At 45.3% G+C, this 25,140-nt stretch overlaps 1 protein-coding gene across 15 annotated transcripts in view; it reads left to right on the top strand.

Annotated features, from left to right (window-relative positions):
- Positions 1–1,933: 1,933 nt before the first annotated feature.
- SEMA4D (semaphorin 4D) overlaps positions 1,934–25,140 on the top strand; it is a 163,642-nt gene continuing 140,435 nt past the window's right edge. For all 15 annotated transcript variants that reach the window (XR_008913401.1, XR_008913400.1, XR_008913399.1 and 12 more), the window contains exon 1: positions 1,934–3,287. The gene's annotated coding sequence lies outside the window, so the exon portion shown is untranslated. The remainder of the gene's footprint in view (positions 3,288–25,140) is intronic.

Raw genomic sequence — 25,140 nt, 5'->3', positions numbered from 1 at the left:
TAAGCCCTGGCCTATCTTGGCCTAAGATTCCCCAAGCCTCCCTAGCAACACCTGACTCTACTTAATCCTCCCAGGTTGGTCGATGGGATGAGATAGTTCCCCAGATCTAGCCAGAATTGAGCTCTTGATGGCTGAGGTCAAGCTGGGCCAGGCCGGAGTTTGGGCTCAGGCTCTCACCAACACTCTGGTTATATCAGGCTTTGGGCTACTCTCCTTCTCAGCAGACAGGAACACTTTGCTTTTACTTCAAAGCTGGGTTGTCCGAGCAAGAACAAAGAGAGATGCGGTATCTTTACTCTCCCCAGCTCCAGGGGACAGGAAGCCAAGACCTCCAGTCAACTCAAGAGGCAGGAAGTCAAGAGCCCTGAGCCCAGTTAGAGCCCCTTAACATCCTCCCTCAGAGTTCCAGAATCTGGGCTGGCTCCTTTTCTGCAAAGCCTTTCCTCACTGCCGTTGCACTCCTTCCTCTCTCTTTCCCTCCAACAATATGCATGTGAGGTTGGGGCACAAACCGGGTTTTTCTCAGACTGTTTTCCAGTTTTCCCAGTGGCAGTTTTTGCCAAATACTGAGTTCTCATCTCAACCAGTCCTACACTGAGTAATGGGTCCTTGGCTTTGCCAGTCCACTCTGCAAGTGCTGTGCTGACTGGTTTGTGGACTTGAAATAGCAAACATCAGCCTTGTTTTCATTTGACTATATTAAGTAGCTAAGCTGCTCCTCTCCTTGACTTTATTGTTCAAACAGTAAATGTCTCCTTCAAACCCCAGGATCTTCAAGAATCTTCCAGAGAGCCTGGCAATGGTCAGGTTCTGTGCTGATGATTTTAGGAGGAGACAGATAAGAGACTGTTCTCAGGAGGAAGAAAGGGAAGGAAGTCATCGCATAATGAAAGAGGATAAGAATAGGAGGAAAACTATTTGAACCTGGAGGATGCCCACATGGTGAGGTGGGCACCCTATGAACAGTACCTTCATCTGGCTAGGACAAGGGATGGCTAAACATAATTGTGAAAGCACGTGCATGCACACACAAAGACATTCCATTCGTTTGGTACCCAATGATGCTTTGGGGAGCTGGTGAAGTACTGAGACCTCAAAGAAACTGAGAAGAGAAGAAGCTGTCTGATAGGTAGAAAGAGAACTGGAAGTGAATGAAGTCCTCAAAACCTAGAGGTAGGTCACCTGCAATGTCCAAAGCTTCAGAGGGTTCAAGAAAAATGAGGATGAAGAAGAAGCCTGTTGGATTTGGCAACTAAAAATAAACCAGTTTCAGGAGAATGACAACACTGCAAGCCAGATTGTACAGGGGTTTAGCAAAGAATGAGTAGAAGAGAAGTAGAGGCATCTCTCATATCTTCTCAAGGGAATATATTTGAGATAATAGACCCAGGTATATTTGTAGAAAGTACAGAAAGAGCTTCAAGACAGAGCTTTAAGAGAAATGAGTGAGTTGGGTGGGGGACAATCTGTTGGAGGAGGCAGAACAGAATAGAGGAGCTGCCTCTTCACATGGAACAAGAGTGAAAGAGGCCAGTGCCAGAAGGCTTCTGAGTGACCTGGGCAGAAAGGGAGCTCACAGCAAATGGCTTCAAATCGTTCTGTGGGAGATTTAATTCTCAGCTGAAGGGGGAGGGGAGAGAAATCTGTGGGACCTTTGAAGAGAGAGGAAAAGTCTGCCAGCATGCCTATGGATAGGGGTGATGAGATGATAACGCAGGTGTAAAAGGATTGCTGTGGCAGTGAGGACCCGGCTGCAGTTATGCATGAGAAATCTGCAATGGATCCAGTTAGAATGGTTGCATGATTTTCTCCACTTTGATGAGGGGCTTCCTAGGTTGTTGCTAGGCAGGGAGAAGTTAGTTCAACAGGCTAGAAACATAAGGGAAGAGGGTGGGGCGAGGGATGGCCTGAAGAAAATGGAGGCAGTACAGGATTGGAAGTCAGTATAGACCAAAAGGAAAGGCAGAGGGAGAGGTGGAGGGCATGACGGGTCTCAGGGTATGGCTGTGCTGGAATAGGACTAGGTAAGGGGAGTGAGTAGGCCAGGGAACTGAATGGTGAGGTTGATTGGGAGTATCAGTTTGTCTGTTGACGTCATCTGGTTCAGGAGAGAACTGTGAGCTGGCGGGGTACTAACATCATTAAGGAAGGAAGACTAGACTAGCACGGGTGAATGATCACGGTGACACTTTGGGATTTCATACACTTCAATGTATGACTTTGGACCACAGTTATTGTTTCCCTGTCACAGGTCTATGCAAGTTTCTTGAAGGCAGGAAATGAAGTAACTTGATATCTTTCCCACAGAAAAACCAAGAGAGTGGCGTGGAATATTCCTGCCCCACTTGGGAATTGTTGGTGGGCTCCGTCTTCAGCTGGCTAGAGGACAGGCTATGCTGGCACAGGCTCTGGGAAGTAAATGAGCTCCATGATTGGCCAAAGGGACAGTTCTTCGTGGGGGAAAAAGATCCATCTAAGTGTGGAAATGGATTGAAGAAGGCGGGAGAGAAGCCGCCTCTGGCTCCAGGCCTGGTGGTCTGAAGGCAAAGCTGCCGGTGGGCTGTTCCCTTTCTCTGCTCCGGCCGGCCCTGCAATGCCACTGTCCTTGGAGACATGTCTACGACACGCCCCGTAAATTGGTGCCAAAGACAAACAAGGATCTTAGTAAGGGACTGTCTGTTGCCTCTTCATTGGGTGTACTTGGAGCATTTCACCCAAAACGCTGCACTTGAGGTAAATGTTTGGCTAAGAAGGCATTACTGCTACTCATCCAATTACAGAGCCCAAACCATGACAAATAAAAGTCACTTTAGAACACGAACACGAACTGCTATTTTAAAGGACCTTCAAGTCGGCCTCGCAACACCCGACACATTTTGTGGAGTCCGTGGGTGGGGGGTGGGGGTGAGAGTGCTCGCGCGCGCGCGCCAAGGCTCCAGCTCCCCTCCCTCCAGTAGCTCGCAGCAAAGCATCATTCTTCTCCTCCCCTTTCCCTGGAGCTGTTCACCGCTAGGCAATCTGGTTCTGGCTGGAGCCGCTGCTGCACCGAGCTTTCTCTCCTCCACTTTCTAGCGCCGCCGCCGCCATACTGGGGGCGACCCAAACTTGCTCCATGCTGGCACCAACTCCTCCTCCTCTCGCGGGCGGTCGCCGCCCCATTTCTAGCTCCAGCCGCACGCCGAGGGATTGAAGTGCTGCTGAAGCCCTCGTTTAGGAGGGGGCCTGGGAGGAGCCGGGCGCTAAGGAGAGCGCAGACCGAGACCGAGTTTCTTCTTCTCCAGCCGCAGGTAACGAGCTCCCCCAGCCACGCACCGAGCACGCCTCTTCTCTCCCCTGGCAAGTGCTTGCCGAGCTGCCACAGGAAGCTGTCGCGGCCGGGAACGCCTGGCTCTCGAGTTAGACGGGCGGCTTCGCCGGTCTCCCACCCACAGATCCTGCACGGATTGCTTAGTGTTTGGCGTCTCCGTGACTCGTCTGCGCCGGTGCTTGGGTCTGTGGGGAGGCCGGGGGGGGGGGGGGGGGGGGGCTGGAAAGGCGGCGCTCGGACAGCGCCGTGTCAGCCTTTGGGGCTACCTGACGGCTTTTGGTTTTGGTTGTTGTTGCGGGGCGGGGGAGGGGGGCGCGAAGTGAGAGGGGGAGGGCAGGTCCGAAGGCCGAGGGGTCTTTTCAGGGAACGCGAGTTGCCGGGAGAGAGGGAGGGGTAGAGATGAGGTGGGATCCTCGTTATAAAATCGCAGGTGAGGAGGAAAGCCGGAAATGGCTCGGCGTGTAGATGCTGGCCGGAGGAAGAGTTGCGAATGGGGGGAGTGGATTGTGCTGCGTGAGCGGAGCAGTTTGGCTTCTTGGAGGGCTGGTGGCTTTGAGGGCCTGTCTGTGCCTGGCAGCCCGCGGAGAAGACTGCCCGGCTCGGCCGAGTTGTGAAAGCCAGCCAAGATCTCAGAAAGAAACTGTCCCCGGCCGCCCTCCCATTCCTGCACACGCACGCACGCATCTAGCCAGCTTTCCCCATTCGCTCAGGCCTCTGCGTGGGGCTTCCCGGGCCCTGTACTTAGACTCCTGTACCTGCTACCCGGATGGAAGCGGAACTGAGCTCCCTCATCCCCCCCCCCCCCAAGCTCCGAGGGGGGGGGCGAGCCTTTAGGGCCCCTCTAGCCCCCTCGGCCGCTCGCCCAGCTCCGGCCCTAGATAGCCTCTGGATCCAGGCTCGGCCTCTCCGGCGATCGAGCCGAGCTTCCCTTTGGAGGGGACGCGCGCCATTGGATGGCTGTGGGAGCCGCTGTCCTGGGTTCTTGGGGCTCAGAGACGGGTAGGGAGCAGCAGAGTCTGGGGTAGGAAAGAGTTGGGACCGCAGCCGCTCGTTCTCCCTGCACGGGAGCGGCCCTTCCCTGGCGGTCAGCGCCTGTTCGGGTTTGTGTCCGTACCTCCGTGACCCCAGGACCCGCTTCCTCCCTTCCTCCCCTCAGCTTCCTCTCCGCAGGCGGGGAGTTCGGAGGCAGCTCTTTGCAACCTGGGACAGGAAACAGTCATTCACGGAGGGGCCGGACGGCGCCCCAAAGATGCTGCTTCCCCCCTCTCCGGCCTCCCGAATTCAGTTGTGTGTGTGTGTGGGTGGGTGGGTGTGTGTTTACTCGGCTGCTCCTCAGAAAGCCCGCCAGGAGCCTCGGTCCGAACTCAGACGCGCACCTGTTGCGGCAGCCCGAGCCCCGCCCCCCGGGGTTTCGCCCACAAAAACAGGGTAGAGGAGCTTGGAACTGCTCCGTGGTTTCCCCTCCTCCCCCCGCCTTTGGGGTTCCGGGAAGAAGAAGCGCGGCTTCTCCTCCTGCAGGCCCTGCCCGGGCGGACGAGCCGGCCGCAAGCCTGGCCGTGGTGGGAGGCTCCCGGGCTGGGAAAGTCCTGGAGGACTCCGTGCTTGCTCGGGCGGAGGCCCTTCAGCTGCTTTGTCCAGCGGCCCGGATGCTTCTTGAAGCCGCTGAAACCCTCCGCTGAGCCCCAGCTTTGTTCCTCATTCTGAGGCCACACGGGAGAGAGAGGTTGTAACGGGCCCCCAGTGGGGCCCAGCGAGGAGTGACCCCACGGGATCTGTCCAGCCGGCCCGGTTTACCGAGCTGCGCAGGCGTGTGGCCGTGGCCGTGCAGAATGTGTGTGCCTCCACACGTATGTGCAGGCGTGTGCAGACACACACATGTTTTCAGGGGCCGCTTTCTTCCCCGTCCCTGGCCTTGTTTCTGCTATTTCCATAGGCCATTCCGTGTGTTTCTGAAGTAGTTATGGGAGAGCCTGGCAGCCGCCTTCGGCTTCCTCTGGGCTTTCCAAGCTCCTTTAGGTCGATATCTCAGGATGCGTGTTCCCACTGATGGCGGCACTTACTGCCCGCGGCTGTGTGGTCGACAGAACTCTGTGCAGAACCTCATTGGGAGCCTCCCTGGAGGTCTTGCCCCTCTTTCAGCGCCTCCTGGCAGCTGTCCATTCCGCCATCTTGCTCCATCACTTACCGCCTCGTCCTCAGTCCGTGCATCTCTGAGGGGCTGCTTCCCTCTGGACTGGTCTCTAGCCCTTCACTCCTGTGTCTAGGCCGTGGCCCAGAGACTGTGGCGGAGTCCACCATTCCCAGAAATAGGGTGGTACTGGGAGAGAGAGGCGGTCCGGTTGTCGGGATCCCATTGGACCCTGTTCTTCCTGACCTCCATTCATCCTGAGGCTGAGCGCCTCTCTTCATGGAGAGGGCGAATGTGGTAGTTAAGTGAGTTTTTTCTCAGAGGATATTTGGGTACCCTTTAACTTGCTGTGCACCTTCCCAAAGACTTGCTAGTGGTATAGTGCATTGTGGAAGAGGCTCTGGACGGGGAGTCAGAGCAGGGGATTCAAGCCTGCCTTGGACACAAGCTGTGTGACCCTGCACGAGTCTCTGTCGTGTCCGCTTCCTTAATCATGGGCTTCTCCACTTCATCACCTGTAAGATGTGGCTGAATGTGGGGTGTTGCACTCACTGACCCGCCAACCCTCAAGGGCTAAACTTATGACCTACGATGTCGCCTCGCTGCTGCAGATTCTCTTCCACATCCTCATTTGCTTGGATAATGGCGAGATGAGTGAATTATACATCACTTGAAATTTCGGTTTTCCTTGCATCCTAGAAGTGGGGATTGAGGCCAGTTCAGAGGGTGGGAAGGCCTATGACTCGGGTTCTTTTCTCTTCCCCCTTTATGGTGACGTATCACGCTCTGATACATTGTGGTAGTTTTACAATTCATTTTGAAATAAAGTATTTTCTCACTTACATTGAATTTAGGGAAGACCAAAATTGTGTTTGATGAAAAACTGTTCTTAGAAAAAAGAATCGGGAGAATGTGATTCTTTTTTTTTTTTTTAAATATATTTTATTTGATCATTTCCAAGCATTATTCGTTAAAGACATAGATCATTTTCTTTTCCTCCCCCCCCCACCCCCCATAGCCGACGCGTAAGTCCACTGGGCATTAGATGTTTTCTTGATTTGAACCCATTGCTTTGTTGATAGTATTTGCATTAGAGTGTTCATTTAAAGTCTATCCTCTGTCATGTCCCCTCAACCTCTGTATTCAGGCAGTTGCTTTTTCTCGGTGTTTCCACTCCCATAGTTTATCCTTTGCTTATGAATGGTGTTTTTTTTCTCCTGGATCCCTGAAAGTTGTTCAGGGACATTACACCACCACTAATGGAGAAGTCCATTACGTTCGATTATACCACAGTGTATTAGTCTCTGTGTACAATGTTCTCCTGGTTCTGCTCCTCTCACTCTGCATCACTTCCTGGAGGTTGTTCCAGTCTCCATGGAACTTCTCCACTTTATTATTCCTTTGAGCACAATAGTATTCCATCACCAACATATACCACAGTTTGTTCAGCCATTCCCCAATTGATGGGCATCCCCTCGTTTTCCAGTTTTGGGCCACCACAAAGAGCGCAGCTATGAATATTTTTGTACAAGTCTTTGTGTCCATTATCTCTTTGGGGTACAGACCCAGCAGTGCTATGGCTGGGTCAAAGGGTAGATATTCTTTTGTCGCCCTTTGGGCATAGTTCCAAATTGCCCTCCAGAATGGTTGGATCAGTTCACAACTCCACCAGCAATGAATTAATGTCCCTACTTTGCCACATCCCCTCCAGCAGAGAATGTGATTCTGTAGGGGAAGCCTGGGAATAAGCCTTCTCTTGTTTCACTCCTGGAGAGGATACCAAGGATCTTGGGTTTTCCTGCAACTAATGTTCCTGGTCCGTAAATAGCATTCTGGGAGTTGGAAAGTTCTAACTGTTCTGTGGTGTAAAGTGTTGTTGCTCTTGTGAGATTTGCAGATAAACAGACAACCCTATTTACGGTAATTGAATGTTAAACAATGGTCAGCCCCCACAGTGTTTCATATCAGACATAAAAAATTAATTTGTCGCAGTTTGTTTAAGACTCAGCTGATTTTTTGACTCTTTAGTATGGGATGTTTGTGAAAACTTGGGTGAAAGCCGAGAAGAGTTCCAAAGTAAGACAAGGCTAAATTTTGTATTTTGAGACATAATGATTTCTTTTTAGTTAAAAAAAAGAAATTGATAGAACCCAATAAGCAAAAATAGGAAGTGAAGAAGTAAAGAAAACCTAGACAAGTATCAGAAAAGGCAAAGAAAGCGTATTGGAGTGTTTTCATTCTCCTAGATAAGACCTTACTCCACATTTAACAACATAGCCTCTCTTACGGTATCAAGTATCAAGAAAAAATCGACACCTAAAATAGCTGCTCGGTTAACTCTTCATCAGGCTAAACTTGGGGCACCTCTTCCTTCCACAACCGCCATCATTTTTGTGAGGCAGAAAAGTATGTGCAGCTCAGACAGCATGAAAGCCGCCCGTCCAGGGCTTGCTTGATGCAGAGACTTGTTCCAAACGTGCAAGACTGGTTCTACAGCTTCCCTTGCTTGGCGGTGATCAAAAGTTTGCCTGTGGATTTTACTCGACTTTCAGTTCTTTCCATGCTTCTCTTCTGACTTGTTTTTAAGGCAAAGAGGAGGCATAAGAGAAATTATCTCCTGGTTTGTATCGAACTTCAAAGGAAAAAGTGAAAACAGCCTCTATTTTGTTCTAGAAAGCCAATTCCAATGATCTTTGAGTAGTGAATCAGCTTGTTTACAGCACTTCAGCCTGATTCTTTCCTCGTTCAAGTGTACCTGGTGGAGTGCCAGTGCTGGAGAGATGACCTTCTCTGCCTTTAAAAGCACCATGCCAGTGTGAATCCTGTTGACTCTGTGGCAGGAGGCCTCTGGGTACGTGCCACATTGGCACTTATTTCAGTTTGGGTGGAGTGAAACAGACTGACTCACAGCTGGTAAAGAGCAGCTCCTTTGACCTCAGTGGCCTTTCCCCATTCTTGCCTGTCTCTTTTTTGTACTGTTTACACAACAAATGTATGCTAAGGATTTGCATTTCTGTGACACGCATTTGTGTTTTTAGGAGAACGCAAGGTCACCGAGAGCACGAAATGTTATACTGGGAATTTCTTTCTGGTATTTTTTTCTCAAGCATTTATTAAACATTGATATTGTGCTGGGAGTGCAAATACAAGAGGAAAGAAAGTCATTCCTTGCCTTCAGGAAGCTTACACTTGAAGAGAGGAAGATGTGCTAAAGGAAGCTGAAAAGAGAAAGGAGGGTGTATTTATGTATGTGTGAAGGGGGGAGAGAGACAGAGAGAGGGGGAGAGAGACGGGGGGGGGGGGGAGAGAGACAGAGAGAGAGGGGGAGAGACAGAGAGAGAGACAGAAAGACAGAGAGAGGGGGGAGAGACAGACAGAGACAGAGACAGACAGACAGAGAAAGACAGAGAGAGACACAGAGAGAGAGAGAAGGAGAGAGAGACAGACAGAGACAGATATATATATATATATATATATATAGGGAGAGACAGAAACAGAGAAAGAGAGAAACAGAGAGACACAGAGAGAGAGACAGAGAAAGAGACAGAGATATATATATAGAGAGACAGAAACAGAGAGAAACAGAGAGAGAGAAAGACGGGGGGGGGGAGAAAGACAGAGAGAGAGAGAGACAGAAAGACAGAGAGAGAGGGGGAGAGAGAGACAGAGAGAGAGACAAAGAGAGAGAGAGAAGGAGAGACAAACAGACAGAGACAGATATATATATATATATATATATATATATATATAGGGAGAGACAGAAACAGAGAAAGGCAGAGAGAAACAGAGAGACACAGAGAGAGAGACAGAGAAAGAGACATATATATATATATAGAGAGAGACAGAAACAGAGAGAAAGACAGAGAGAGAGGGGGAGAGAGACACAGAGAGAGAGAGAAGGAGAGAGAAACAGACAGAGACAGATATATATATATATATAGGGAGAGACAGAAACAGAGAGACAGAGAGAAACAGAGAGAGAGACACAGAGAGAGAGACAGAGAAAGAGACAGAGATATATATATATATAGAGAGACAGAAACAGAGAGAGAGACAGAGAGGGGGGGAGAAAGACGGGGGGAGAGACAGAGATATATATATAGAGATAGAAACAGAGACACAGAGAGAGAGAGAAACAGAGAGAGAGACAGAGAGGGGGAGAAAGAGACACACAGAGAGAGACAGAGAAAGAGGCAGAGAAGACAAACAGAGAGAGACACACAGAGAGAAAGAGAGACAGAGATATATAGAGAGACAGAGAGAAACAGAGAGAGGGGGGAGAGAGAGACAGAGATATATATAGAGAGAGACAGAAACAGAGAAACAGAGAGAGAGACAGGGGGGAGAGAGAGACACACAGAGAGAAAGAGACAGATATATATATATGTATATATGTATATATATATATATATATATATATATATATATATATATAGAGAGAGAGAGAGAGAGAGAGAGAGAGAGAGAGAGAGAGAGAGAGAGACAGAAACAGAAAGGGGGAGAGAGAGGCAGAGAAGACAAACAGAGAGAGACACAGAGAGAAAGAGAGACAGAGATATATATAGAGACAGAAAGAAACAGAGAGAGAGACAGAGGGAGGGAGGAAGAAAGAGAGAGAGAGAGAGAGAGAGAGAGAGAGAGAGAGAGAGAGAGAGAGAGAGAGAGAGAGAGAGAGAGAGAGAGAGAATCCTTTCCAATTCAAAATCTCTGTAATTCTCTGATGGTGTCTGTTTTGACTTGGTACCACAAGAATCTAGTACCTATTAGGTGTTGAACTCAGTTTGTCGGGTTGTATTGTGTTAGATGATGCTCATATTTTCTCAGCCAAAGTCTAAGCTTATGGTCTATATTCCTTTTGAAAAAATGCCATTAAAACATTGAATTAAATTAGAAAATCTAGAAGATGTAGCTGTTGCATCTACTGGGGATAGGATCAATAATAATGAGAGTTCACATTCACATAGCGCTTAGTATGTGCCAAGCACTTATTTTATTTGGTCCTTACCACAATCCTAGGGGGTAGAGATGATTATCATCCCTGTTTGCAGGTGAGGAAATTGAGGCAAACGTAAATTAGTATCTTGCCCAGAGTCACATGGCTAGTAAATGACAGAGGTTGGATTTGAACCCAGGCCTTGTGCTACAAAGAAGAGTTAAATAGGTCCTGCCCTCAAAAAGCTTACTTTATAATGGGGGAACACCATGTAAACAGCTGGGTAAGTGCAAGATAGACACACACACACACTAGCTACTGAAGAGGGGAAGTCGAGGGAGCAGGGGCACAAAGACGTGGCGATGGTGGTGTGATGCTCAGCTCCAGCAGATGCACGTAGGCCAGTATTACTGGGATGTGACGTTTGTGCGGAGGAGTACAGTTGAAGAAGCCTGGAAGGACAGAGACGGGTAGGCGATGCCGCCTGGCACTTTGAGTCGGGAGGATTCGCGTTCAGCTTCTGTCTCAAGCTCTTGCTGGCCGTGGGACTGGGCAGATCGCCTATAAAACGAGGATGGAGGACCGGAATATGCTTCCCGCAGGGCGGTCAGGAGGATCAGATGAATTAATGTACGGCACGTGCTTTGGAAGCGTAAAGGCTCTCTAAGTGCTGGTTGTCAGTCAGGAAGGGGCCACCTTACCAAGAAGGCTTCCTGTTGGATCCTGAAGGAAGAGAGAGATCCAGTGGAATTCATTGAACAGCCGTCTTGGCATGCAACTGGAGGACAGACTGGAAGGAGAAGAGACTTGAAACAGGGACACTGGCTAGAAAGACCATGAAAAACAGGGTCGTGTCGGTGTGGGTGGCCAGAAGGTCAGCTGCCAGGCATGTTAGAAATGACTGGATTTGGCCCTGTGGGCTGAGTGTGAGGACCTGAGGGTGACACTGAAGGTGCAGTCCTGGGGATGGGGGATGGGGATGCCCCTAACAGTTACAGGGTTTGGGGGGGAAGATAAAGAATTCGATTTTGACCCTGGTGAGTTTGAGATGCCTCCGGTTGGTGGTGTGGGAATGGAGTTCCGAAGAGAGGGTAGAGATGGAAGAGATGGATATATGGAGCTGGAAAGCATCTTCGGAGAGATGAACCCATGAGGTTGAGAACCCTCAAGAGAAATAATATTGAGGGAAAAGGGAAGAGGACAGAATCGGGGAGCCACTGGGCGTGACCAAGATGAAGAACTCGCCAGCGGTTGCTCAGATAAGTAGGGGAACACCAGGAGGACAGCAGGCTGCCACGAAGCCCTAGTGAGAAGACAGCCAGAAAGAGTGAAAGCAGTCCATTAGGAAGCGTCGCCTATGTATGAGCACTTTACAAGGTTTCTCATGAGGCTTTTGCTTCTTGCAACTTTGGAAAGTGAGTTCTTAACAAAGAGAAAGAAGGAAACGGCCCACAATGTAAAGAGCTCCAGAGAGGACAAGAAGGATTAGGATGAAGAAAAGGCCATTCGTTTGGGCAATTAAAAACTAATTTCTAACTTTGCAGAGGCAACCGTCAGACGTTTTATGATGAGGCCAGAAAGATTGCTGAGAAGCGAGGAAGTGGCTTTCGAAAGAAGTCTGGCAACAAAGGGGAGGAGAAACGTAAGATGAATGTAGAATTTAAATACTGTCGCTGCCGACAAGAAAGCGTTACTTTGATCTTAGATTTGTATCTTGATGAAAGGAGCCTTTGAGGTCAGGCTCAATTTAATGTTTTTTTGAGGCCTTTTCAGTCTACATTAAAGTTATTTCTGAGGCGAGTTTAATTTTCCCTCTCTTGATTCCCAAAACACTGAGTAAAGTGAGACAACTGGCCAACACGTAACTCGTTGCAGATGCCAGTTTAGACCCACTGAGGGTGCGATCTTACATTTGTGGAAAAGAGACTGGTCATAAATATATAAGGTACTCAATGTTAAGTCATGACACAAGGGAGTATAATGCGTTGCCAAAAATAGAGATAAGTTTACCAGAGCATTTAATAGAGATAAGAGTTCCCAAGGGGACACATTAGCTAAATTTCAAAAGACAAAAAATGAAAGAAGGAAGGAAGGAAGGAAGGGAGGGAGGAAGGAAGGAAGGAAGGAAGGAAGGAAGGAAGGAAGGAAGGAAGGAAGGAAGGAATGAGAAGGAAGGAAAGAAAGGAATGGGAAAGAAGGGAAGGAAGGAAGGAGAAAGGAAGGAAGGAAGGAGGGAGGGAAGAAAGGCCCACTACATAACAGGAACCATGCTAAGTGCTGAGGATACCGACTAAAATGAAATTGTTTCTGTCATCAAAAGGCTGCTGAATAAATGACATGTACCTATATGTGTAGTGGATTGAGTTCTGCACTCAGTCAGGAAGGCCCAGGTTTGGATTCTGCCTCAGACCCTGATGTATACTCACTCTGGGTCACAGTTTCTTTCTTTCTTTTTTTTTTTAATTTTTAAACATTATTTTATTTGGTTGTTTTCATACATTATTCACTGGAAACAAAGATCATTTTCTTTTCCTCCCCCCCCCCCCCCCACCTTTCCCTCTCCCATAGCCGACGCACGATTAAACTGGGTATCACAGGTGTTCTTGACTCGAACCCATTTCCCTGTTGTTAGTATTTGCATTAGAGTGTTCATTTAGAGTCTCTCCTCAGTCTTATCTCCTCCACCCCTGTAGTCAAGCAGTTGTTTTTCATCAGTGTTTTTACTCCCACAGTTTATCCTTTGCTTATGAATAGTGTTTTTTCTCCTAGATCCCTGCAGATTGTTCAGGGACATTGCATTGCCACTAATGGAGAAGTCCGTTACATTCAATTGTACCACAGTGTATCAGTCTCTGTGTACAATGTTTTCCTGGTTCTGCTCCTTTAACTCTGCATCAATTCCTGGAGGTTGTTCCAGTTCACATGGAATCCCTCCAGTTTATTATTCCTTTGAGCACAATAGTATTCCATCACCAACATATACCACAGTTTGTTCAGCCATTCCCCAATTGATGGGCATCCCCTCATTTTCCAATTTTTGGCCACCACAAAGAGCGCAGCTATGAATATACTTGTACAAGTCTTTTTCTTTATTATCTCTTCGGGGTGCAAATCCAGCAGTGCTATGGCTGGATCAAAGGGCAGACAGTCTTTTAGCACCCTTTGGGCACAGTTCCAAATTGCCCTCCAGAATGGTTGGATCAATTCACAACTCCACCAGCAATGCATTAATGTCCCTACTTTGCCACATCCCTTCCAGCATTCATTACTATCCTTTGCTGTCATGTTAGCCAATCTGCTAGGTGTGAGGTGAAACCTCAGAGATGTTTTGATTTGCATCTCTCTGATTATAAGAGATGTAGAGCACTTTTTCATGTGCTTATTAATAGTTTTGATTTCTTTGGCTGCGAACTGCCTATCCATGTCCCTTGCCCATTTTTCAATTGGAGAATGGCTTGATTTTTTGTACAATTGATTTAGTTCTTTATAAATTTGAGTAATTAAACCTTTGTCAGAGGTTTTTATGAAGATTGTTTCCCAATTTGTTGTTACCCTTCTGATTTTGGTTACATTGGTTTTTTTTGTACAAAAACTTTTTAATTTGATGTAATCCAGATTATTTATTTTGCATTTTGTAACTCTTTCTAATTCTTGCTTGGTTTTGAAGTCTTTCCGTTCCCAAAGGTCTGACATGTATACTATTCTGTGTTTGCCAAATTTTCTTATAGTTTCCTTCTTTATGTTCAAGTCATTCACCCATTTTGAATTTATCTTGGTGTAGGGTGTGAGGTGTTGATCTAAACCTAATCTTTCCCACACTGTCCTCCAATTTTCCCAGCAGTTTTTATGAAATAGTGGATTTTTGTCCCAAAAGCTGGGATCTTTGGGTTTGTCATAGACTGTCTTGCTGAGGTTGCTTGCCCCCAGTCTATTCCACGGATCCTCCTTTCTGTCTCTTAGCCAGTATCAAATTGTTTTGATGACTGCTGCTTTATAATATAGTCTGAGATCTGGGACTGCAAGGCCCCCTTCCTTTGTATTTTTTTTCATTGTTTTCCTGGATATCCTTGATCCTTTGTTTTTCCAAATGAACTTTCTTATGGTTTTTTCTAGATCAGTAAAAAAATTTTTTGGGAGTCCATGGGTATGGCACTAAATAGATAGATGAGTTTGGGTAGGATGGTCATTTTTATTATATTGGCTCGTCCTACCCATGAGCAGTTAATGTTCTTCCAATTGTTCAAGTCTAGTTTTAGTTGTGTGGAAAGTGTTTTGTAGTTGTGTTCATATAGATCCTGTGTTTGTCTCGGGAGATAGATTCCTAAGTATTTCATTTTGTCTAGGGTAATTTTGAATGGGATTTCTCTTTCTAGTTCTTGCTGCTGAAATGGGTTGGAGATATATAGAAAGGCTGATGACTTATGTGGGTTTATTTTGTATCCTGCAACTTTGCTAAAGTTGTTGATTATTTCGATTAGCTTTTTGGTTGAATCTCTAGGATTCTTTAAGTAGACCATCACGTCATATGCAAAGAGCGATAATTTGGTCTCCTCTTTGCCTATTTTGATGCCTTCAATTTCTTTTTCTTCTCTAATTGCTACTGCTAGTGTTTCTAATACAATGTCAAATAATAGAGATGATAATGGGCATCCTCGTTTCACTCCTGATCTTAATGGGAATGGATTTAGTTTATCCCCATTGCAGATGATATTAGTTGGTGGTTTTAGATATATACTGTTTATTATTTTTAGGAATGACCCTTCTATTCCTATGCTTTCTAGTGTTTTTAGTAGGAATGGGTGTTGTATTTTATCAAATGCTTTTTCTGCATCTATTGAGATAATCATGTGGTTCTTGTTGGTTTGCTTGTTGATGTGGTCAATTATGTGGATAGTTTTCCTAATGTTGAACCAGCCCTGCATCCCTGGTATAAATCCTACTTGATCATGGTGGATGACCCTTCTGATCACTTGCTGGAGTCTTTTTGCTAGTATCCTATTTAAGATTTTTGCATCTATATTCATTAGGGAGATTGGTCTATAATTTTCTTTCTCTGTTTTTGACCTGCCTGGCTTTGGAATTAGTACCATGTTTGTGTCATAAAAGGAGTTTGGTAGAACTCTTTGCTTATTATGTCAAATAGTTTGTATAGTATTGGAATTAACTGTTCTCTGAATGTTTGATAGAATTCACTGGTGAATCCGTCAGGCCCTGGGGATTTTTTCTTAGGAAGTTCTTTGATGGCCTGTTGGATTTCTTTATCTGATATGGAATTATTTAAGAAAACTATTTCTTCTTCTGTTAGTCTAGGCAATTTATATTTCTGTAAATATTCATCCATATCACCTGGGTTGGTATATTTATTGCCATATAGTTGGGCAAAGTAGTTTTTAATGATTGCCTTAATTTCCTCTTCATTGGAGGTGAGATCCCCCTTTTCATCCTTGATGCTGTTAATTTGCCTTTCTTCTTTCCTTTTTTTAATTAGATTAACCAGTACTTTGTCTATTTTGTCTGTTTTTTCAAAGTACCAGCTTCTAGTCTTGTTTATTAGCTCAATAGTTCTGTCACTTTCGATTTTATTAATTTCTCCCTTAATTTTTAGGATCTCTAGTATGGTTTTCTTCTGGGGGTTTTTAATTTGTTCGTTCTCAAGTTTTTTTATTTGCATTTCCAATTCCTTGATCTCTGTCCTCCCTAATTTGTTAATATATGCACTCAGGGATATGAATTTTCCTCTAAGTACTGCCTTGGCTGCATCCCATAAGGTTTGAAAGGATGTTTCGCCGTTGTCATTTTCTTCAACGAAATTATTAATTGTTTCTATGATTTCTTCTCTAACTATCCGATTTTGGAGTGTCATGTTATTTAATTTCCAATTAATTTTTGATTTGGCTCTCCATGTACCCTTGCTGATCAATATTTTTATTGCCTTGTGATCTGAAAAGGCTGCATTTATTATTTCTGCTTTTCTGCATTTGAGTGCCATGTTTCTATGACCTAGTGTATGATCTATTTTTGTGAATGTGCCATGTGGTGCTGAAAAGAAGGTGTATTCTTTTTTGTCCCTATTTATTTTTCTCCATATGTCTATTAACTCTAATTTTTCCAAGATTTCATTCACCTCTTTTACCTCTTTCTTGCTTATTTTTTGGTTTGATTTATCTAAATTTGATAGTGGTTGGTTCAAGTCTCCCACTAATATGGTTTTACTGTCTATTTCCTCCTTCAATTCTCCTAGTTTCTCTATTAAAAATTTGGATGCTATACCATTTGGTGCATACATGTTGATTAGTGATATTTCCTCACTGTCTATATTCCCTTTTAGCCGAATATAGTTACCTTCCCTATCCCTTTTGATCAGGTCTATTTGTGCTTTGGCTTTGTCAGATATCATGATTGCAACTCCTGCCTTCTTTCTATCAGTTGAGGCCCAAAAGGTCTTACTCCAACCTTTAATTCTAACCTTGTGAGTGTCAACCCTTCTCATATGTGTTTCTTGAAGACAACATATGGTAGGGTTTTGGGTTCTAATCCAATCTGCTATTTGTCTACATTTTATGGGTGAGTTCATCCCATTCACGTTCAAAGTTATGATTGTCATTTATGGATTTGCTGGCATTTTGATATCTTCCCCTAGTTCTGACCTTTCTTCTTTAGCTTTCTCCTTTTGAACCAGTGATTTACTTTTGGTCAGTCCCCCTAGTCCCCTCCCTTGAGATGCTTCCCTTTCTAGCCCCTCCCTTTTTATGCTCCCTTCCCCTCCCCCCTCGCCTTCCCTCCCTTTTTATACTCCCTCCCCCCACCCCCTCCTTGATTTTCCTTTCTTTCTTGCCCTAATGGATAAGATAGAATTCAGGATCCCACTGGATCTAGATGTTCTTCCCTCTCAGATTTGATTTCACTGAGAGTAAGGTTTAAGTAATTCCACTTCACGCTCTCTTCCTCTCCTTCTCATATGAGAGTTCTTCCCCTCCCCGTCCCATGTGTATCTTTATATGGGAAAGATTATTCTATTGAGTCCCCCCTATTTCTTGAAGTTAATCTTAGTATTATCGACGGTTCCCCCCTCCCTTTTCCTTTCTTTGCCCCCACTTTCCCCAAATCTTCTTAATGCCCCAATCTTTCCCTATGCATGTTTCTTCTAACTACTCTTATGATGCTACACTTTATGAGAGTTACACAAAACATTTTCCTATAATTTGATGTAAATGTAGTGCTTATAGAAGAGAGTTTGACTTAAAGAAAAAGATAAGATTTATCTCCTTTTCCCTTTCTTTCATATTTACCTTTTCATGTTTCTCTTGCTTTCTGTGCTTGGATATCGAACTTTCCACAGAGCTCTGGTCTTTTCTTAGCAAATGCTTGGAAATCTTCTATTTTGTTGAATGCCCATACTTTCCCCTGGAAGTATATAGTCAGTTTTGCTGGGTAGTTGATTCTTGGTTGGAGACCCAGCTCTCTTTCCTTTCTAAATATTGTGTTCCATGCTTTGCGGTCTCTTAGTGTGTTAGCCGCTAAGTCGTGTGTGATCCTTATGGGAGCCCCCTTATATCTGAAGCTCCTCTTCTTAGCTTCTTGTAGGATTTTCTCCTTTTCTTGGAAGCTCTTGAACTTGGCAATTACATTCCTAGGGGTTGTCTTTTGGGGATTTAGTATAGAATGTGTTCTATGAATCCTTTCTATTTCTATTTTGCCTCCTTGCTCCAGAACGTGGGGGCAATTTTCTTTTATAATCTCCTGTAGAATAATATCGAGTTTATTGTTTATCTCTGGTTTTTCTGGGAGACCGATAATTCGGAGGTTTCTCTTCTCCCTCTGTTTTCGAGATCGGTGACCTTCTCAGTGAGATATTTTATGCTTTCTTCTAATTCATTAATTTTTTGGGTTTGCTTTATTGATTCTTGCTGTTTTATCATCTCACTTTCTTCGAGTTGCTTGATTCTGGTCGGTAGGGACTGGTTTTGCTTTTCAGCTTTGTCTGCTCTTCTATTGGATGCTTCGAGCTCTTTTTCCAATTGAGCAGTCTTATCTGTCAGACTGCTGATCTCTTTCTCCCATTTTTCTTTCCAGGTTTCCATCTTTTGGGTAAGTTCCAGTTTGAGATCTTCCAGAGCTTGTTGATAGTTTCCATTTTGGGAGGCATGTTCTGATTTTTTTTGGATTTCCTCCTCATTCTCCTCTTTTCCTTGGGTACTTCCACCATAAAAGTTTTCAATAGTCACTTTTTTCCCTTTCTTCCTGGAGGCTTGATTTTGGGCCATGTGAGCCATCCCTTTGGTGGTTTTATTCCCCTTTCCTTTTTGGTCTGGGGTCTGGGTTATATGGGCGGTTTTTCTGTGAATTTAGGTTGCTTCAGACTAGTTCTTCCCAGCCTCCGAGGTTTCTTAGAGCGCTGGGCCCTGATCACAGCCAAACTGCCCAGGTGTTCAGCTCCACCCAGATAATCAGTGCGTGGTCCACCTCTGGTGTTTAGCTCCGCGGAGATGTTCAGCACAGCTGCTCCAAGTACAGCTCCACTGACCCCCCTGCTCAGCGCCGGGTTCTCCTGTGAAACCGCCCTGAGACGTTTTTTCCTGGCAGTCCCCAGATCCCAAGGACCCTGGAGTTCCCCCCCCCCCCAGACAGAGATGTTCCCCACTCACTTGCTGTCCTGGTGAGCGCTCAGGTAGCTCACTCTGGTTTGGTGGGGGAGGTGGGGTGGGGGAGGGGCGGCTCAGTTCAGTTTTCTGTGCAAGCTTTTCCTCCTTCTTATTATAGTGTGGAAATGTTCAAGCCCCACGTACCTTCACCTCTGTGGGATACTGGGGAGTCCTGTTCCGCCAAAGGTGACTTTTATGCTCCTTTGATGTAGTCTATTTCGTTCGGTGCCGGGGAGAGGAAGCGTGTGGCGTCTAGATTGCAGCCACGATTACCCGGAAGTCCCCACAGTTTCTTTAGAGCTCAATTTCCCCCTTTTACAGATGGGGAAGCTGGACTTGAGTGTTAAGGGCCTCTCCCTCTAACTGTCATTCTTTTATCTTATTCAGTAGACAGAGAACATGTTTAAAAGAAATAGGTGGTGTTGCCTGGGGGAGACAGATTAATGCATCTGGAGGATTCAGGAAAGGCTTCCACCATGAAACGGCTCTTGAGCTGAACTCTGGAAGCAGCTGAGGATTCTTCAGAGTTGGAGGTAAAGACGGGTCACACGGGCACAGGAAACAGCTTGGGCAAAGAGATAAGAGATGGAAGATGGAAATGGGTTTGGCTGGCATAGAAGAGGGAGTAAGTCATGTGTACCAAGTGTGGAAAGGCAGGTTCGAGCCAAGTTGTGAGCGCTAATAGACAGCGATAGATACACAAGCAACACCACTTCTAGAACGCTTTAAAGTTTGCTTTTTATTCGTTTCACATATTTTGAAATCGGATGAGCAAGTGCTCAAAGTGTGCCCCGACTGGGCCTAGAGCAGGCGATCTTACTTCCTTACTCCTGGAGACTATTTCTCCGAGCACAGCCCAGGCTCCCTTTAGCTTTCCTTTGGCTGGCTCACCACAGGCTGCCGATTTAGATGTAGACTGCGCTCCGTGAACCTTCCCTTCCTTCCTCTCGGCTCTGTCTCAGCCCGGACCTTTTTAGACCAAATGGCGCTTTAAACCGCCTCTGCACAGTATCCGGTTGATTTTCTCCCACAACTAGAACACCTAAAGTGTAACTGCCTTGAATGTAGCCTTTCCGTCTCAGGCTCACGGTGGCTGCTTTGGCCTGACCCTGGGCATCGGCGACTTTACCCCGGTGGGTTCACCGGCTGGAGAGCGAGGAGACTCTGACGTTTTTTTCTTCACTGATGCCTTTCGGGATTCCTCCTCCATTTCCAGACTCAATTCACATTCTACCTCTTTAGGAGGCCTTTCCTTACCTTTGCAGCCTCTCTTCCCAAGTTACCGTGTGTAGAGTTTGCGTAGATTTACTGCGGTGCGGATTTGGGGTTCATTATTCACACTGAGAGCCAGTCTTATGTGCATGTAGACATCCTTTTAAGATAAATGTTATCTTTTTCCACGTTGATGGAACTTTATAGCCATTTTCTGACATTTTGGGAGCCGCTCTTCCCCTCTCCGCAAGACGCAAGCCATGTCTAGTTGGACAGGTATGATCACACGTCTCTCCGTGTCCACATGTCGAAAAGAAGCCCAGTACGGCTTGTGCTAGAGGAGAATTCACAGAGGAAACGAGTGGCGCGCTCCATCGGCGGTGGGCGGCCCTTTGCAGTGAGTCCTGGACCCTTGCATGGCTGGTAATCACCCTCCACTACTGCCGTCGCTGTGTGCGCCCTTCTCTGCTTCTCCTTCCATCTGCATCACGTCGTGTGCTTTTCCAGATGTTTTGTGACCATCTTGGTTGTCATTCCTATGGCACAAACACATTCCACCCAGCGACGTGCCACCCCTTGTTCAGTGAGCCATTCTCCGCCCCCACAAACACGGCTGTTATGCGTGTTTTTTGTATGAGCAGGTCCTTCCCCCATCCTGGGTCTCTGTCGGCCCCAGACCTCGCCGTGGCGTTGCTGGCTCAGTGCGCCTCTTTATGGCCCTTGGGTAGCCTCAGACTGCCCTCCAGAATGGTTGTATCAGCTCACCAGCTCCACTGACAGCGTCTTCGTGTCCCGATCTTTCCGCATCCCCTCTAATAGGTGCCATTTCCCTTTTTGGTCCTATTAGCCAGGCTGATCGACGCAAGGTCCGCCTCAGAACTGTTTTAATTTGCATTTCTTTAATTGACAGTAATCTGGAACCTATTTCCACCAAGCCAAATATAGCTTTAATTTCTTCGTCTGAGAATTGCCTGTCTCTTGGCCGTTTGTCCTTTGGGGAATGGCTGGAGTTCTTATGAGCTTAACTCAGCTCTTTGTCGCTGAGAAATGAGGCACGTGCCCGAGGCACTGCCGCACCCCCCCTCCAGTTTGTTGTTTCCCTTCTCATCCTGGTTGCATTCGCTTGTTTGTGCAGAGCCTTTTAAATGTAGCGTAGTCACAGCTGTCGATTTTATAGCTTGTGATGTTCTCTGTGCCTGGTTTGGACATGAATTCTTCCTGGATCTGATGGGGAACCTGTTCCATGTTCTCATGTTTACGGCGTTCCCTTTTGTGTCCAAGTCGTGTGTCCACGTGAACGGCTTTCTGTATTCTCACTGTACCTCGCGTTTTAGGCTTTCGTGATTTCACTTTTTCACTAAGACTTTTGGGACACTCTTGAATGGAAGCTCCTGAAGGCCAGAGGCAGGAGACCTCCAAGAGAGCGGAGCTCTTGAGACTCCAACACGAGGCCCTGTGAAGAAGACGGCAGCCAACGGTATCGGATACTCGAGACCGTGAGAGCTGGCCGTGGTGCCGTAACTAGTCACTTTGGGAAGAGCCGTTTCACGGAGATGTGAGGTCGGACCCACAGCTGAGGGATGAGAGGGGGAGAAGGCAAGGGGGCAGCTCAGCCTTTCCTAGGAGTTTGTGAGAGGAGCAGAAATAGAAGAAGACAAGTTAGAGTCAGTGAAGTCTTACGCAACAGAGGCTCTCTGGAGCAGATCGACTCATTAAGCAGCACTTGCCAGGTGCCTGAAAGGCCAGGACCAAGCCCTTCCCTAACAGAGGACAAGCAGACCTTTACACAGAAGAACAAGCCACCAAATAAGATCCGTTACCTAAAAGAGCACCATACAGGCCTGGGCAAGCTGGCCTCTAATTGGAGGAAAGAGGAGAGACTGCCAAAGTCGGAGGCCAGAGCAGGTGCAGCTGTCTGACTTCTGGGAAAGAGGGCCCACCCCTCTCCTCGGATATAGAAACAGAACCGACTGATCAGCAAGGACCAGAGAAGACGCTGGAAGACATCAGAAACGCCTAATTAGGAGAAAACTCCCTCTAGTCCTACAATCGGACTGCATTTCTGATCAGCATGTCCCAGGTCCTCGATTAGGGGTCTCGAAACACCAGTTTCCCAGCCACACGGGACCAGGTTCAAGAAATGCATGAAGGTTTCCCCCCAATTCCAACAACTGCATAAACCTTTCTCAAAGACAGACTCTGGACTAGGCCCAGAGCTGAACAGAAGGGAAACAAAGCTAGTTCCAGAACTGAATCACAAGATGGAGTCAATGGGGTTCCTTCAGTCTCCAAGTGAACCCCTTGCGGTCCTGATCCCCCCATGATTTTCTCACACGGTTAGCAGAAGACTTGGGCATTTTTGAAGGGAGCAGGAAAGGAACAAAAGAGATTGGTCCAGAGAAAAGGTTATAGAGGGAGGGAGGGTGACTGAGGGGCAATCCCCTGGAGAGGATCATCAAATAATATTGGTGCTTCTGCATACAATGTTCTCCTGGTTCTGCTTATTTCCATTTGCATCAGTTTATCATCCTGCTCATCATTCCTTACAGCACTAGAGTATTTCCCCACCACATACCACAATTTGTTCAGTCATTTTCCAATGGATGGACACCCCCTCAATTTCCAATTCTTTGCCGCCACAAAAAGGGCTGCAACAAATATTTTTGTACTGGTAGGTTCTTCCTCCCTAGTTTTTAATCTCTTTGGATAGACACCTGGTAGTGGTATTGCAGGATCAAGGAATTATGCACTGTTTTATAGCCCTTTGGGCATAATTTCAAATGTCCATGTACAGGATAGTTAGACTCCACCATGTATTCGTGTCCCACTTTTGCCATATACTTCTCTAGCATTTATCATTTTCCTTTACTGTCACTGTCCAATCTGACAGATGTGTACCTCAGAGTTGTTTTAATTTACATTTCCCTAATCAAGGATGATTTAGAACATTTTTCATATGATTATTGACGCTTTGATTTCTTCATCTTGAAACTGTTTTTTCACATCCTTTGAACAATTGTCCATTGGTGAATGGTTTGTATTCTTATAAATTTGACTTCATTCTCTATGTATTTGAGAAATGAGACCTTTATCAGAGAAATTTGTTATAACAATTTTTCTCAAGTTGTTGATTCTCTTCTAATCTTGGTTCCATTTATGGTTCCGTTTATGCCAAAACTTTATAACTTATTAGTCAGAATCATTCATTTTACATCGTGTTTGGTCATACATTCTTCCCTTCTCCATAGATCTGATAGGTAAACTATTCTTCATTCCCCTAATTTAATTATGGTACAACCTGTTATTCCCATTTTGATCTTATCTTGATCTAGGTTGTTATTGGACTATACCTCGTTTTCGCCAGCCTGTTTTCCAGTTTTCTGAGCAGTTTTTATCAAATAGTGAATTCTTATCCCAAAAGCTGGAATATTTGGTTTTATTAAACACTAGATTGATAAGCTCTTTGCCCTGTAATCTATTCCACTGATCCAACATTCAATTTCTTGGCCAGTACCAGATTGTTTTGATGATTATTGCTTTGTGGTACAGTCCGAGATCGTGTACTGTTAGCCATCTTCCTTCACACTTTTCATTGATTCCCCCGTGTAAAAATTAAATTATAACTAGTAATAAAATAGTATCTTTTATGAGGTTTATTAAGGATTATTAGAAATTAAGGAATAAAGGAGATACAAAATAATAACCACGTGCCCATGGCTGATTAGCCCATTCAAAAATCCCTGCACTTAGCTTACTTACTACATCATTGCAATGGAATGGGAGAGAGAGAGGGAGGCGTTATTGCCAGTTAAATACCAATTGTGATCTCGCCAACCTGGAGACTCAGGTGAGATTATAGGAAATTCTGGGAAACACCAAGGACTTCTGGGGATATAAATCTGGGGTTCAAAATCTCTATGTATACACCTGATAGTCTTGATCTTTTATTCTTCCAGATGAATTTTATTATTGTTTTCATTTCTATAAAATAATTTTGGTTGATTATTATGGCACTGAATAATCAAATTATTAGAATTATCATTTTTATTATATTAGCTCAGCCTCCCTGTGAGTAGTTAATATTTTTCCAGTTGTTTAGATCTGACTTTATTTGTATGAAAAGTGTTTTGTTATCGTGTTCAAAAATTCCTGTGTTTCTCTTGACAAGTAGATTCCCAAGTATTTTATGTTGTCTAGCATTATTTTAAATAGAATTTCCTTTCTATCTCTTCTCTTGCTGCTGGACTTTGTTGGCAATATATAGAAATGCTAATTATTTATGTGGGTTTATTTTGTATCCTGCAACTTTGTTAAAGTTATTAATTATTTCAACTAGTCTCATATTCCCTTAAGTATACCATTGTATCAAGTGCAAAGAGAGATACATTAGTTTTCTCATTGCCTACTTTAATTCCTTCAATTTCTTTTTCTTCTCTTATTGCTAAAGATAAAATTTCTAGTACAATATTAAATAATAGGGGTGATAATGGGCATCCTGGCTTCACCCTTGATCTTGTTGGGAAGACTTCTAGCTTATCCCCTTTGCAGATGATACTTTGCTAATGCTGTTAGAGGTATTGCTTATCATTTTAAGGAAAGACCCATTTAGTTCTAATCTTTCTAGTGTTTTAAATAGGAATGGCTATTGTATTTTGTCAAAGGTTATTTCTGCAACTATTGAGATAGTCTTATGATTTTGGTTAGTTTTGTTATTGATAAATAACATTTCTGATGCATTTCTGATATAAATCTCACCTAGTCATATTGAACGATCCTTTTGATATATTGCTGTAGTTTCCTTGTTAGTATTTTTTTTTGCATCAATATTCATTAAGGAAATTGGTCTGTAATTATTCTTCTGGTTTTTTTTTTTTTGGTCTTCCTGGCTTAGGTATCAGCACCATATTTTTACCTTTAC

The sequence above is a fragment of the Monodelphis domestica genome, chromosome 7 (assembly GCF_027887165.1).
Source record: "Monodelphis domestica isolate mMonDom1 chromosome 7, mMonDom1.pri, whole genome shotgun sequence".
In the NCBI taxonomy this organism is placed as follows: Eukaryota; Metazoa; Chordata; class Mammalia; order Didelphimorphia; family Didelphidae; genus Monodelphis; species Monodelphis domestica.
The sequence above is the reverse complement of the archived record's forward strand: the minus strand, read 5'-3'. Positions and strand labels throughout refer to the sequence as shown.